At 45.3% G+C, this 12,310-nt stretch overlaps 1 protein-coding gene across 4 annotated transcripts in view; it reads right to left on the bottom strand.

The window, feature by feature from the left end:
• pag1 (phosphoprotein membrane anchor with glycosphingolipid microdomains 1) overlaps positions 1–12,310 on the bottom strand; it is a 97,919-nt gene that overhangs the window by 62,129 nt on the left and 23,480 nt on the right. For all 4 annotated transcript variants that reach the window (XM_083789779.1, XM_083789782.1, XM_083789780.1 and 1 more), the window contains exon 2: positions 10,001–10,086. The gene's annotated coding sequence lies outside the window, so the exon portion shown is untranslated. The remainder of the gene's footprint in view (positions 1–10,000; positions 10,087–12,310) is intronic.

The raw sequence follows: 12,310 nt of genomic DNA, 5'->3' as shown, positions 1-12,310 counted from the left end.
GATACAATACAGGTCAATTAATACATGGTAACCCTTCCACAGTAGTAGCTTTTTTCACATTTGTGATTATTTTGCATATGTTCCTACTTCCTATACATAATTCTTCATTTACATATTGAAAAATAAATCATTCGTCTTCGTGTAAGTACTCCATATAGATATGGTTTTGCCCACTCATTTCCTAATTAACGTTTGGAGCTCTGGCTCATGGAGTAAGAACCAAACCAAACCAAACCAAACCAAAGAACCACAAAGAACTGAACCGGTTCCCATTGGGAACCGACCGGTGGGAAAGGGCCCGAGATGTCAAGTGAATGGGGGCAGAGGGGTCGAGCTGGGTGGACCACGCGGTGTTGTTTGTTTCCAATAAAGTTCCAATAGTTGTCACTGTAGTGACTGTACAATACTTTCAAACAGTTGTCATGCCTCCTCCTCCTCCTCCCTGGCTGGCACGGCGAACAAGTTAGCCATGTGCTAATCTGTGTTGTGTTTACTGGCAGATGATAATGGCACAAGGGGGAGTTAATAATCTGACGTTGAACATTGTAGGCTGTACAGAACAATGCGGTTACCTTGGTCTCGAGTCTATTATATCACTAGAAGCTCCAAAGCATTCATGTTTTGAACGAGAGGCATGTTTGAAGTCAGAAATGAAGCGCGTGTAGTATATCCATCAGATCAAGACCGCGGAGAGCGCCCTGGATTAGGAGAGACGGGGCGTTCTTTCTGCCGCGCTAACAGTTAACCCATTCTGACCTGAGATCAGATTCATACGAGGTTTCCACTGGACACACGCTGGTCTGATTAACCCATTCTGACCTGAGATCAGATTCTAAAAATGTCAGTTGTTCTTTGATTTTTTCAAAAATAGCAGACCTACAAGCTCGTATCGCGCCACTCGGTGGCGCGATATGAGCTTGTAGATCTGCTATTTTTAAATAGCTAAAGCACGACGTGATGCCGACACCAAAATGGGTGCCCGTTCAGAATGGGTTAATCGAACGGTAAGCTGAAGGCATAGCAAAGCGACAGATGCCACTCAAAAATAAAATAAAAGTAAAACATTCAGAATATTCTTCTCTCGCCTGATATCATTGAGGATGCGCTAGGACGTGTTCACACACACGTCCTATGAACGCGTCGATTGGACGCGTGGAGCCGCCCTACGGCCGGAAAGGTTTACACTGATAATGAAGCGTTGTGAAACATACGTCACGTTGGACTATAACTGTTGTCATTGTGCATTTTTCAGGGGTAGGAGATCAAAACAAAGCCTGCTATGTGCTCAATGTGAGTGACAGTTCATTGTGGTGACATCGTTCAGGTGGGAATGCAGCCAGTCTGTCGTAGATAACACACACACACGCACACTCACACACACACACACACACACACGCTCACGTGCCGCTACAAACGGAAGGAGGGTGTGGATCTAAATGCCCACACATTGACGTGCCGTTTCGTGTCATCGACGAGCCTCTTCGGGGTGGCCTGTCACAATTATTATTGCACGCTCGCCTGCCACAGAAAGTGTCTGTCTGTCTGTCTGTCTTCAGTGGGTTAAAGTGGTAGTTCAACCCAAACAAAATGACTTATATTCTTGCAATTTTGAAACCAAAAACACAAATGCTCAAGTCACGAATTACATGTTGTCAGGGAAAAATAATGACTTTAATTTCACTGGAATGTTTAGACCTTGTAACTTTTTATCTGCAGGACGTGTGTGCTCGATTGAGCGTAAGGATTCGCAGGGGAGGCAGTGAACATGCATCTGGGTTTCTGTACCTACGTATCAGGCTCCGGTGTTCATGTTTCACTCCTTTTCTTACTAATTGCCACAGTCGAAGGCCACGTCTATCTCTCTGCTACAAGCTGGTTGCTCCTGGCATACAGTCGGGAGATTTACCACTTTATCAAGACACACCTCTCCTCTTGTTCTGTCCAATCTATATATATGACTGTACTTGCTTTTCCTGCTTCATGTTATTCGCAACTGTCTCCTTAAGAGGTACTTGCGTTCTCATCAGTCGACTTAAATCTTCTGTTTTAATAAAAAACCACTCATGAGGCCAAACAGCTCTCAGACCTGACTTTATTTCACCTTGTCGCTTAAAAAGTTCCATGACAGTGTCAAGTCAATTGTGTCTGTCTGGGTGAGTGAACACCTGTTTAGATAGGAGTTGGGTTCATGTTGTGCTTATAGCGTTCTTAGCGTTCCCGACCTCACATGAACCATGTTATACAATCAAATCAATCAATCCATCGATTTGTATTTATGTAGAGCCAAATGACAACCAAATGGATCTCGCCATGACACGTTAACAACTTAAAACCCTATTGCACACACACACACACACACACACACACACACACACACACACACACACACAACAGCACTGCCACTGACCATATCCATGTCTTAACCCATTCTGAACGGGCACCCATTTTGGTGTCAGCATCATGTTGTGCTTTAGCTATTGAAAAATAGCAGATCTACAAGCTCATATCGCGCCACCGAGTGGCGCGATACGAGCTTGTAGGTCTGCTATTTTTTGAAAAACCGAAGAACGACTGACATTTTTAGAATCTGATCTCAGGTCAGAATGGGTTAATCAGACCAGTGTGTGTCCAGTGGAAACCTCGTATGAATCTGATCTCAGGTCAGAATGTCTTAATATCCTATATATGTGCTGACTGGTAGGTCTTGATTCTACGTCCCTGGAATGGAGACGCATAAGAGAAGGGAGAAGGGCTGTGACCTCAACGACCTCAAGTGTGTTACTTTAAAATCCACTGATGGCATAAATCCATAGCTTATAGGGGGGGAGACAGAGAGACAGAGGGAGAGAGAGAGAGAGAGAGAGAGAGAGAGAGAGAGAGAGAGGGAGGCATCAGGGGCGTCATTTGGGCCTCTAGGGTGTTGCCATGGCAACACCCTAGCGATTTCATAAAAAAAAAAAAAAGTCAATGATGCTTTTTTTTTTTTTTTTTTTTTTTTGGTCAGGAGTAGGGGTGGGTCCCGAATCTCGGTACCAAGTATGTACCGAACCGAACGTGCCTGGGTACCGGGTACCCATTACAATAATTCAATTTCGGTTCTCTCTATCGGTTCCCACAGACACGCGGTCACACGCTATTTATTTATTTCTTCCCTTAATAGATGCGCAGGGAACAGAGCTGATCTACAAGCCTACACCGCGTTGCATCAGCGACGAGTTGTGGGCTTGTGGCTTGCAGAGGCGGAGCCATCTCTCTGCATGAAGTTAGTTGTTGAGGAGTAGAGACAGAGAGACGCGCTGTGCCTGGCACTGAGGCGACATCATTATTAAAGTTTCTTAAACGTAATTTTCAAGTAAAGTTTATGGGAGGAAACTTTTAAGAGGGGACAGGAATCTTGCGCCTTGTCTGAGTCTTCACTGCGCAGCATTGAATCAACATGAGACAAGGAGAGAAAGCGTCGGTGCACTCACTTCGAGTGCGCACCCGTGTGTGTGTGTGTGTGTGTGTGTGTGATCACGGCGTAGGGTCAGATACCCAGTCTAACTTCGAGAGGTGGCGAAAAAACAACAAAAGATAGCCTACTTTGGGCAGCCCGTGTGCATGCACATTTCTGTTAGTACAGTAGCAAACCAAGCCGCCTTTGTTTTCAATGATCCCCCATTGACACGCTGCCCCTTCCCCTTCATTAGCGATGCTAATTTACACAGTCAAAAGTGTGTGTTGCTCTCAGATCTCAGACATGCTTTTATTTGTTATTGGTAATAAGAGAAGTAGCCTGTGTCCAAAACCGTTCCAAAACCGTTAGTAACACTATTGCCCTGGGTAAATACAGAATCGATATTATATAGATACATTTAAAATAATCACTATATTATCCACAAATGGCTCAATAAAGGAGAAGATGATATACTATTCATTATACATGTCTTTAGTTTACAGTATACACTCTGCTCTGACATGCCATGCAGACTGTGCACCACATGATATTTTTTTCTAGATTTCTGACTTTGTGTTGCAGTGATGTGTTGCAGTGATGTTTATGTTGTGTAGTCTCTCAGGCATATTTGTTGTCATTGTCAGTAGTAGTAAGAGGTAACTGTAGTATCCACAAATGGCTCAACTGTTAAAGGAAAGGATGTTGGTCTACTCTATTCATCTGTCTTAAAGCAAAGTCTTTGTAATAAAAGCTTTGTGAAAAACAATTGACCTTAAGTTTATACCATTAATTTTTTTACTATATTATCCACAAATGGCTCAACTGAATGAGGAGGAAGAGGATGTCACACTATTTATTCATTACATGTCTTAAATTGACATTGAGCTTTTTTGTTAAACATTTGACCTCTTTTATATCATTTTGGAACCGAAATAGGGAACCGTTAAGAACCGGAATCGATAAGCAGAACCGGAATCGGTACCGGACTCGGAAAAATCCTAACGATACCCATCCCTAGTCAGGAGTGCCCTTTTCCTTTTTGCGTGCTTAAATAAACATCCATATTTTGAAAAGGCTTATGTTGTCTCAAGCCCTTTGCGCACATTGACACGTTACAATTTAGCCTTTAGACCCGCAAGAAACCGCAAAAAAGTAAGAAAAAACCCGATAAAAACCCGAAAAAATGACCGTTCGCCCCCGCAACACCCTAGCTTTTGATCTAATTACGCCACTGGGAGGCATTGGGAGAGAGACCGACAGACAGACAGAGAGAGAGAGAGGCAGAGAGGCAGAGGGAGGGAGAGAGAGAGACAGACAGACAGACAGACAGACAGACAGACAGACAGACAGACAGACAGACAGACAGACAGACAGACAGACAGACAGACAGACAGACAGACAGACAGACAGACAGACAGACAGACAGACAGACAGACAGACAGACAGACAGAGAGAGAGAGAGGCAGAGAGGCAGAGGGAGGGAGAGAGAGAGACAGACAGACAGACAGACAGACAGACAGACAGACAGACAGACAGACAGACAGACAGACAGACAGACAGACAGACAGACAGACAGACAGACAGACAGACAGACAGACAGACAGACAGACAGACAGACAGACAGACAGACAGACAGACAGACAGACAGACAGACAGACAGACAGACAGACAGACAGACAGACAGACAGACAGACAGACAGACAGACAGAGAGAGAGAGAGAGAGAGAGAGAGAGAGACAGAGACAGAGACAGAGAGGCAGAGGGAGAGAGACAGACAGACAGAGAGACAGAGAGAGAGACAGAGAGGGAGGCATTGGGAGAGAGACAGACAGACACAGAGAGAGAGAGACAGACAGACAGAGAGAGAGAGAGACAGACAGACAGACAGAGAGAGAGAAAGAAGGGGGGGGGGGGGGGGTACATCCGTCTGGTATCCAGGGTTCCCCACCATGCATCACCTAGCAACCCCGTAACCCAGGGCGACAGGGCCTCCGCTACCAACTGCCAGAGGAGAAGTCTGCTCCTCGCCGAGCGCCCGTTGCCAAGTGCCATTATGCACACACACACACACACACACACACACACACACACACACACACACCCACACCAACCTGGGTGTGCCATTATGCACACACACACACACACACACACACACAAACCTGGGTGTGCCATTATGCGAGTGATAGAGTTACTGCGCCAAGTGTATACGTTACCTCATATATGGACAAGGGGGAAATCAATGCTGTCACAGTATACGTGCGTTCTATTCATAAACACACAGGAATGAGGCGAACAGACACAGTGGCACTGGATGTACAGACGTCCCACCCACAGGAAGAGGAAGGCGATGGATGGTGGGTTCCTATTCTACGGGGGCCAGTTTCGAATTGCAGCCGTCCGTAGGTGCCCCTTGAGAGCGGTTTTGAAGGAGTCAAGGGATTCTCATGTCTTAATTGTTGCACTCCCTCTGGTGTTGTGGGTGTGGACTTCGTTAACATTGTGGAAGTACTATTTAGACAGGTACATGGGTATCTTGGCGGTGTATCGACTCTTGTGGACCAGACCCATTGCATCTTTTCAACCTGCAGTTTGTTCCTGTTCCGGGACCAGCAGTGCTGAGTCATCTGCGAACAGGAACAAGTTGCAACTGCCGTCATTTTCAAGATAAGATCTATACATGTGTAACGGAAATCTTTTCGCCACCATTTTGAGTGCGAGATAGGCATGGGAGCCAGACCGCATTGAACATACAAGCAACACTCTCACCGCAAACGTTAGTTGTATCCTTGACACAACTAATAATCAATGAATTATACGCGCAGGACTGTAGCGTAAAATGTTTTAAAACGTCCATGCAGCAGTTATTTTCTCCATATATATTCTAAGATCATTCATTATCTGTCGCACGTCGGTGTCGTGCCCCGGAAAATAGCCGATCTACAAGCTCACAACGTGTCACATTATGACACGTTGTGAGCTTGCAGATCGGCAAATTCCCGGCATGCAGCACTGGCACGCACCAACGTACAAAATCAGTCTTCCCTGCTCACTGTTAAGAGCCTAATTCCATTCTTATCGCATCTGATCGTAGATTCTTTAACAACCGATATTCGTGTCAGTGACTGTGATCTGATTAAAACTATAGTGGCTGGTGTTCCCCACTGGGGTTCCACACCAAATCAGCAAACGCCTGGCCGACTAACATCATGTTAGTCAATCTGAAACCAAGCAGAAATAGCATGCATGTGCAATGAGCTGGGCTGTATGCAATAATGCAGCACACTTTTAACTCCATCTGTTTACTACTTAACTACAGTACATAATGTTACTTTAGTTTGCAGATATTGATTATTACACACAAAACACACATTAGCCAGTTGAAGACGATTGTATATTTCCTATAGGCCTACTATAATTCTGGGGGCTTAAAAGTTGGACACATTTAATTTAGTAGACTACTTGTACTGTATATAGCGCCTTTATCCAAGGCACTTTACATAGATTGTGCATTACATTCACCCATTCACACGCACATTCATACACCGATGGCGGCAGAAACCATGCAAGGCACCAACCAGCACATCAGGAGCAATTAGGGGTTCAGTGTCTTGCTCAAGGACACTTCGAAGGGCTGTATTTTGCGTGTCTTAAGTACCAGGTCTTATTACTTAACTTAAAACCTGGAGGTGTGATCAATGCCATTTGGCAATTCTGAGTGTCCAAAGAGCATTGACCACGCCTCCAGGTCTTAAGTTAAGTAATAAGACCTGGTACTTAAAGACACGCAAAATACAGCCCTTCGACACTAACTCTGGGGGAGCCCAGGTTCGAACTTGCGGTTACCATCCAGCCACTCTAACCCCTGAGCCAATGCCACCCTGTACTTTGGTGTGTAACATTTTCAATACAGTTTTTTTAGTTTTACTTGTAAACGGAGCATTTTTACATTGTGGTATTAGTGCCATAAATCTCTTCCACCACGCCGCCCCAAACCATCAGACAATAGGACAGGACAGGTAGTTAGTTGTTAAACAGCTCGGGGGCTAAGCGGCGTCTCCACCGCCAGAGCACAATAGGATGTGAGGTTTTGGGAGCAGCGTCTGTCTCTAGTTGGTCTGAGCGCAGACGCTTTGGAGTCTACTACATTAGTCAGTGGTATAAGAAGTGTTGTAACTCATTATAAAACCTAGCCTGGCGTGGCCAGACTAATATCATCTACACATATTCTGTTTTTGGCACTGGCAGATTCGTCTGGTTTCCAAATCTCTTCAGATTTGTGTAGTGAAGTAGAAGAATAAATTAACGGCAGAAAAAGTACCTTGAGATGGTACTTTAAGTAAGGGATATAATATTTCACCTTATAAAATAAACATTAAAAGAATATTTTAAAAAAAAAGGAAAAAAAAAGGAAAAAAGTAATGGAAAAATCACTAGCTATAGAACTGAAGACGGGTATTTTCAATGATCGGTTTGCCAGCCAAATTCAGGGAAACCACAAGACGGTTTACTGGCGTGCGAGCAGCACATGCAAACGTCAGGACCAATGTGCAACAAACGGGCAAAGTCAAGCGTGTGCGCACACGCACATGACACGACGCATGCACACACACAGACACACACAGACACACACACACGGCTGTGTTACCATGGACAACAGCCTCTCTCATGGGACAGACACACACTCTCTCTCCACTACTTTTCCTGTTCATTCATCGACTAGAAGCTAGGCACTGGCTCCAACAGCTGGCCAGCCGCACGCACGCGCGTGTGTGTCCTCTATGAATACCTCCGAATGCATCCTTAACCCATTCTGACCTGAGATCAGATTCACACGAGGTTTCCGCCGGACACACACTGGTCTGATGAACCCATTCTGACCCGAGATCAGATTCTAAAAAAATGTCAGTCGTTCTTCGATTTTTCAAAAATAGCAGACCTACAAGCTCGTATCGCGCCACTCGGTGGCGCGATATGAGCTTGTAGATCTGCTATTTTTAAATAGCTAAAGCACGACATGATGCTGACACCAAAATGGGTTCCCGTTCAGAATGGGTTAAATAACCTCCTCTCAGTTTCCTCCACAGTACAGAATCAATACTCGCTACATGGCTCACTAGAGAGACACATCTCATCTGAACTGACTTACACTAACAAGCTCATTACGGCATCAAAGAATGCATGAGGTCGATCCTAGAGCCAAATCCCAATACCCAAAATCTCGTCCACTCCGCTCACTCACACTCGGTCACTCACACTCGGTCACTCACACTCGCTCACTCACACTCGGTCACTCCAGCATGGCGGTGTCACAGTGAAATTGGTGACATCGTGAAATATATGTGACAAATCGTGTAGACATAACGTCAGTGTCCGAATGTAAAATCATTGAAATGTGTTTATTAGCAGAGATCAAGTATTTAGTATTTAGGCCACGTATTTAACCCATTCTGACCGGGCACCCGTTTTGGTGTCGGCATCATGTCATGCTTTAGCTATTGAAAAATAGCAGATCTACAAGCTCATATCGCGCCACCGAGTGGCACGATACGAGCTTGTAGGTCTGCTATTTTTGAAAAAAACGACTGACATTTTTTAGAATCTGATCTCAGGTCAGAATGGGTTAATCAGACCAGTGTGTGTCCGGTGGAAACCTCGTATGAATCTGATCTCAGGTCAGAATGGGTTAAAAACCTCCATGTACATTATGTGAATTCTCCGTACACTGAGCACACACTGGGTCTGGGACATGTTGTCCCGAATGTTTTAGGGAAGGTTCTGAACAGCTTCCCTGTGCTATAGCTGGTCTGAGTCTCGATCAGGCTTTGGGAGATAATGGGGGTGCGATAACGTTGGTTGGTTTGTAGGTCAACATCAGTGTTTGTACTCTGAGTGGGAGAGCCAATGGAGGAAGCGGACTATAGCGGAGAAGAAGGGGGGAGACTTGAATTTTTTTTGGCTGGTTGAAGACCAAAGCGTGCCACGAAATTCTGGATTATTCAGAGGGGCTTAACCCATTCTGACCTGAGATCAGATTCAAAAAATGTCTTCTACATCCTGACAGTTTTCTGAAAAAGCTATGTTTCTGTGTCAGTCGTTCTTCGGTTTTTCAAAAATAGCTAAAGCATTTTGGTGTTAGCACTATGTTGTGCTTTAGCTATTGAAAAATAGCAGATCTACAAGCTCTTAGCGCGCCACCGAGTGGCGCGCTAAGAGCTTGTAGGTCTGCTATTTTTGAAAAATCGAAGAACGACTGACATAGAAACATAGCTTTTTCAGAAAACTGTCATTTTCAAACATACATTTTTAGAATCTGATCTCAGGTCAGAATGGGTTAAGTGCACAAGCCGGGAGGCCTGTAAGGAGTCAGTTACAGTAGTAAGGCTGACTTCCAGGGTGAGGAAGGGGTCTGATCCTTCAAATGCTATCGAGTGTAAACCTATACAGGATCAGATGGCCACTGCGATGTGTGCCCTGGCCCCTGAGTAAGAGCTGAAGTTATCCAGGACCGTTGTCGCCGGGCATTGTCCTATATGGAAATATAGTTAGATCCATGCAGGAACTTACCTGGTAAGAAGAGTATAGCCCGGTCTTGTCTGGGTTCAGCTTGAGGTGGTGAGAAGACATCCACTGTGAGATGTGCGCTTTTCCACCTGAGAAGCAAATGGGGGGGGGAAACAGTTTGAGTGTCATTGGCATAGCAGTGATAAGATAGACAGAGATGACAGAGCCAAGAGATTTAGTGTACAAGGATTTCACACTGAGCCTGCATAAGGTCTGCTACAGTGTCAGAGCAGTGAGCAGACTGAATATAGTCTCGTGGCATGGGTCATAATGACATCTATTGTTCTATCTATTGCTGGGCATTCATTTAGCACCTTATCATCGCTGTCTGGTGGAAACCTTGTATGTCTAAAACTGTTCCAATACAAAATAACCTGCATTTCAGCTTATAGTTGACGCTCAGTTCACGCTTTTCATTTTGGGGCTCCTTGACCTTGTCTGAGAGCCACTACTGCTCTACTGCATTCTGCATTCACACTGCGTTACTGCAGTCTGTTTCTTACAACAGAGGTGCATTAAAAAGAACCTCCAGTTCTATCAGACGACAGGTTGCTCAGAGAGAGAGCGAGAGAGAGAGAGAGAGAGAGAGAGATTTAGAATTTGCTTTTCTTCTTGACCACAGAAGCTAGGTTTGATGTTTCTTTGAAGCAAATTGTTTCTTGACGAGAGTTCATGCTCGATTTGATTACGCTGCCGCCCAGGATAAAAGCATCTGCTAAATGCCTGAATTTGTAAATTGGAGAGAGAGAGAGAGAGAGAGAGAGAGAGAGAGTTCTGAGTCATCCTCCACAGACATAAAAGAGAGGCTTCTGAAGAGAAGGAAAAACAAAGCATTTAAATGTGTTCACAGTGATTTTCTCTTGAGAGGCCGATTCATTTTGGTGACTCTTCACAAGGTTGTGACTTAAATAAAAGGTTATGTTGAGGCGTTCAGGGACCACAACCAGTGATCTGGTATGTTTGTTGTACTTCTGTACTTTCTGTGCGACACGGCGAAGTATACAGTAGGAGTGTATAGTAGGCCTACATGATAATTGCGACTGTAGATCGCAGATTACTATGAAAACCTGAAAAACCTGTCAGTTGTTCCGCCAGTTGTTCGGCCACGCCCCCATATATATGGCCGTCAGTCCCTCACGCCTCGTGACACGTCACGCCACCATATATAGCCGTCAGTACGTCACGCCTCGTGACACGCTCCATATATGGTCGTCTTGATATATGAAGATCACAACACTGACCTCATCAAACCATTGGCTAGCCATACATGGATCATCGCCTAAATCTGCATATATATGGAGCCGGCCATACCTCAAACCTCAAACCCTTTAGATCTCCATATATGGAGCTGACCTGTTCTGACATTCCATATGTTGATCCCTCCCCACCCGTCCTTCGATGTCCTCGATGTCTCCCTTTTGACTGATACCTGTCCATTCAAACTTTAGACGGGCCCACCCCAAAGTCATTAGTGAAGCCGCGCCCCGGCAGCCGGCAAAAGCAGAATTCCCTACCTGGGGCCATAACCAAACCCTGCACTCAAGACAAGCCCCCCGCTGCCACCCTTAGATCTCCATATATGGAACTGACCAGTTCTGACATTCCATATGTTGATCTGACCTCATCAAACCCTGTACACTGCCCCCAGCAGTGCGACGAGGGTGTTTATTTTGCGTTATAGCGCGTTCACGCGTTTCCATCCGCTTGCTGAGACTCTGAGAGCCTGAAATATTTGGAACTATGGACTTTGGAAGAGTATATAGCAGGGGAGGAGAAAAGGGCCCCTTTAGACATTCCTTCGGCACTTAAGGATGGAAGGTTTGGACACCGCTGGGAAAAGAGTGAACTTGGGACACGTCTTGGGAAGGAATGTAAGAGTGGAAATGTGGAATCTAAGGACAGAGGGGGAGAGAGAGGAGGAGGCAGGCGGTGGTGGTGGGAGATTTGGCAGAGAGCCAGTAAGACCTCTCAGACGAAGCAGGATGTGACAGCAGGAAATCCCAGTTTGTGATCCAACGGCAAGGATAGAGAACGACTAGTCACAACAGAGCCAAGTTCTCAGCACTGTGTGTGTGTGTGTGTGTGTGTGTGTGTGTGTGTGTGTGTGTGTGTGTGTGTGTGTGTGTGTGTGTGTGTGTGTGTGTGTGTGTGTGTGTGTGTGTGTGTGTGTGTGTGTGTGCATGCGTGCGTGAACTTGATTTTCAAACGTCGTCTCCTCTCATTATCAGAGGACATGTATATGTATACTGGTAGATGCGTTGTGAGGACATACTGGTAGATGCGTTGTGAGCTTTCAGTTCTGCCATGTCTGTC

This window comes from Protomyctophum parallelum (genome assembly GCF_964188405.1).
Source record: "Protomyctophum parallelum genome assembly, chromosome: 1".
In the NCBI taxonomy this organism is placed as follows: domain Eukaryota; kingdom Metazoa; phylum Chordata; class Actinopteri; order Myctophiformes; family Myctophidae; genus Protomyctophum; species Protomyctophum parallelum.
This window is presented reverse-complemented; position numbering and strand designations above follow the sequence as displayed.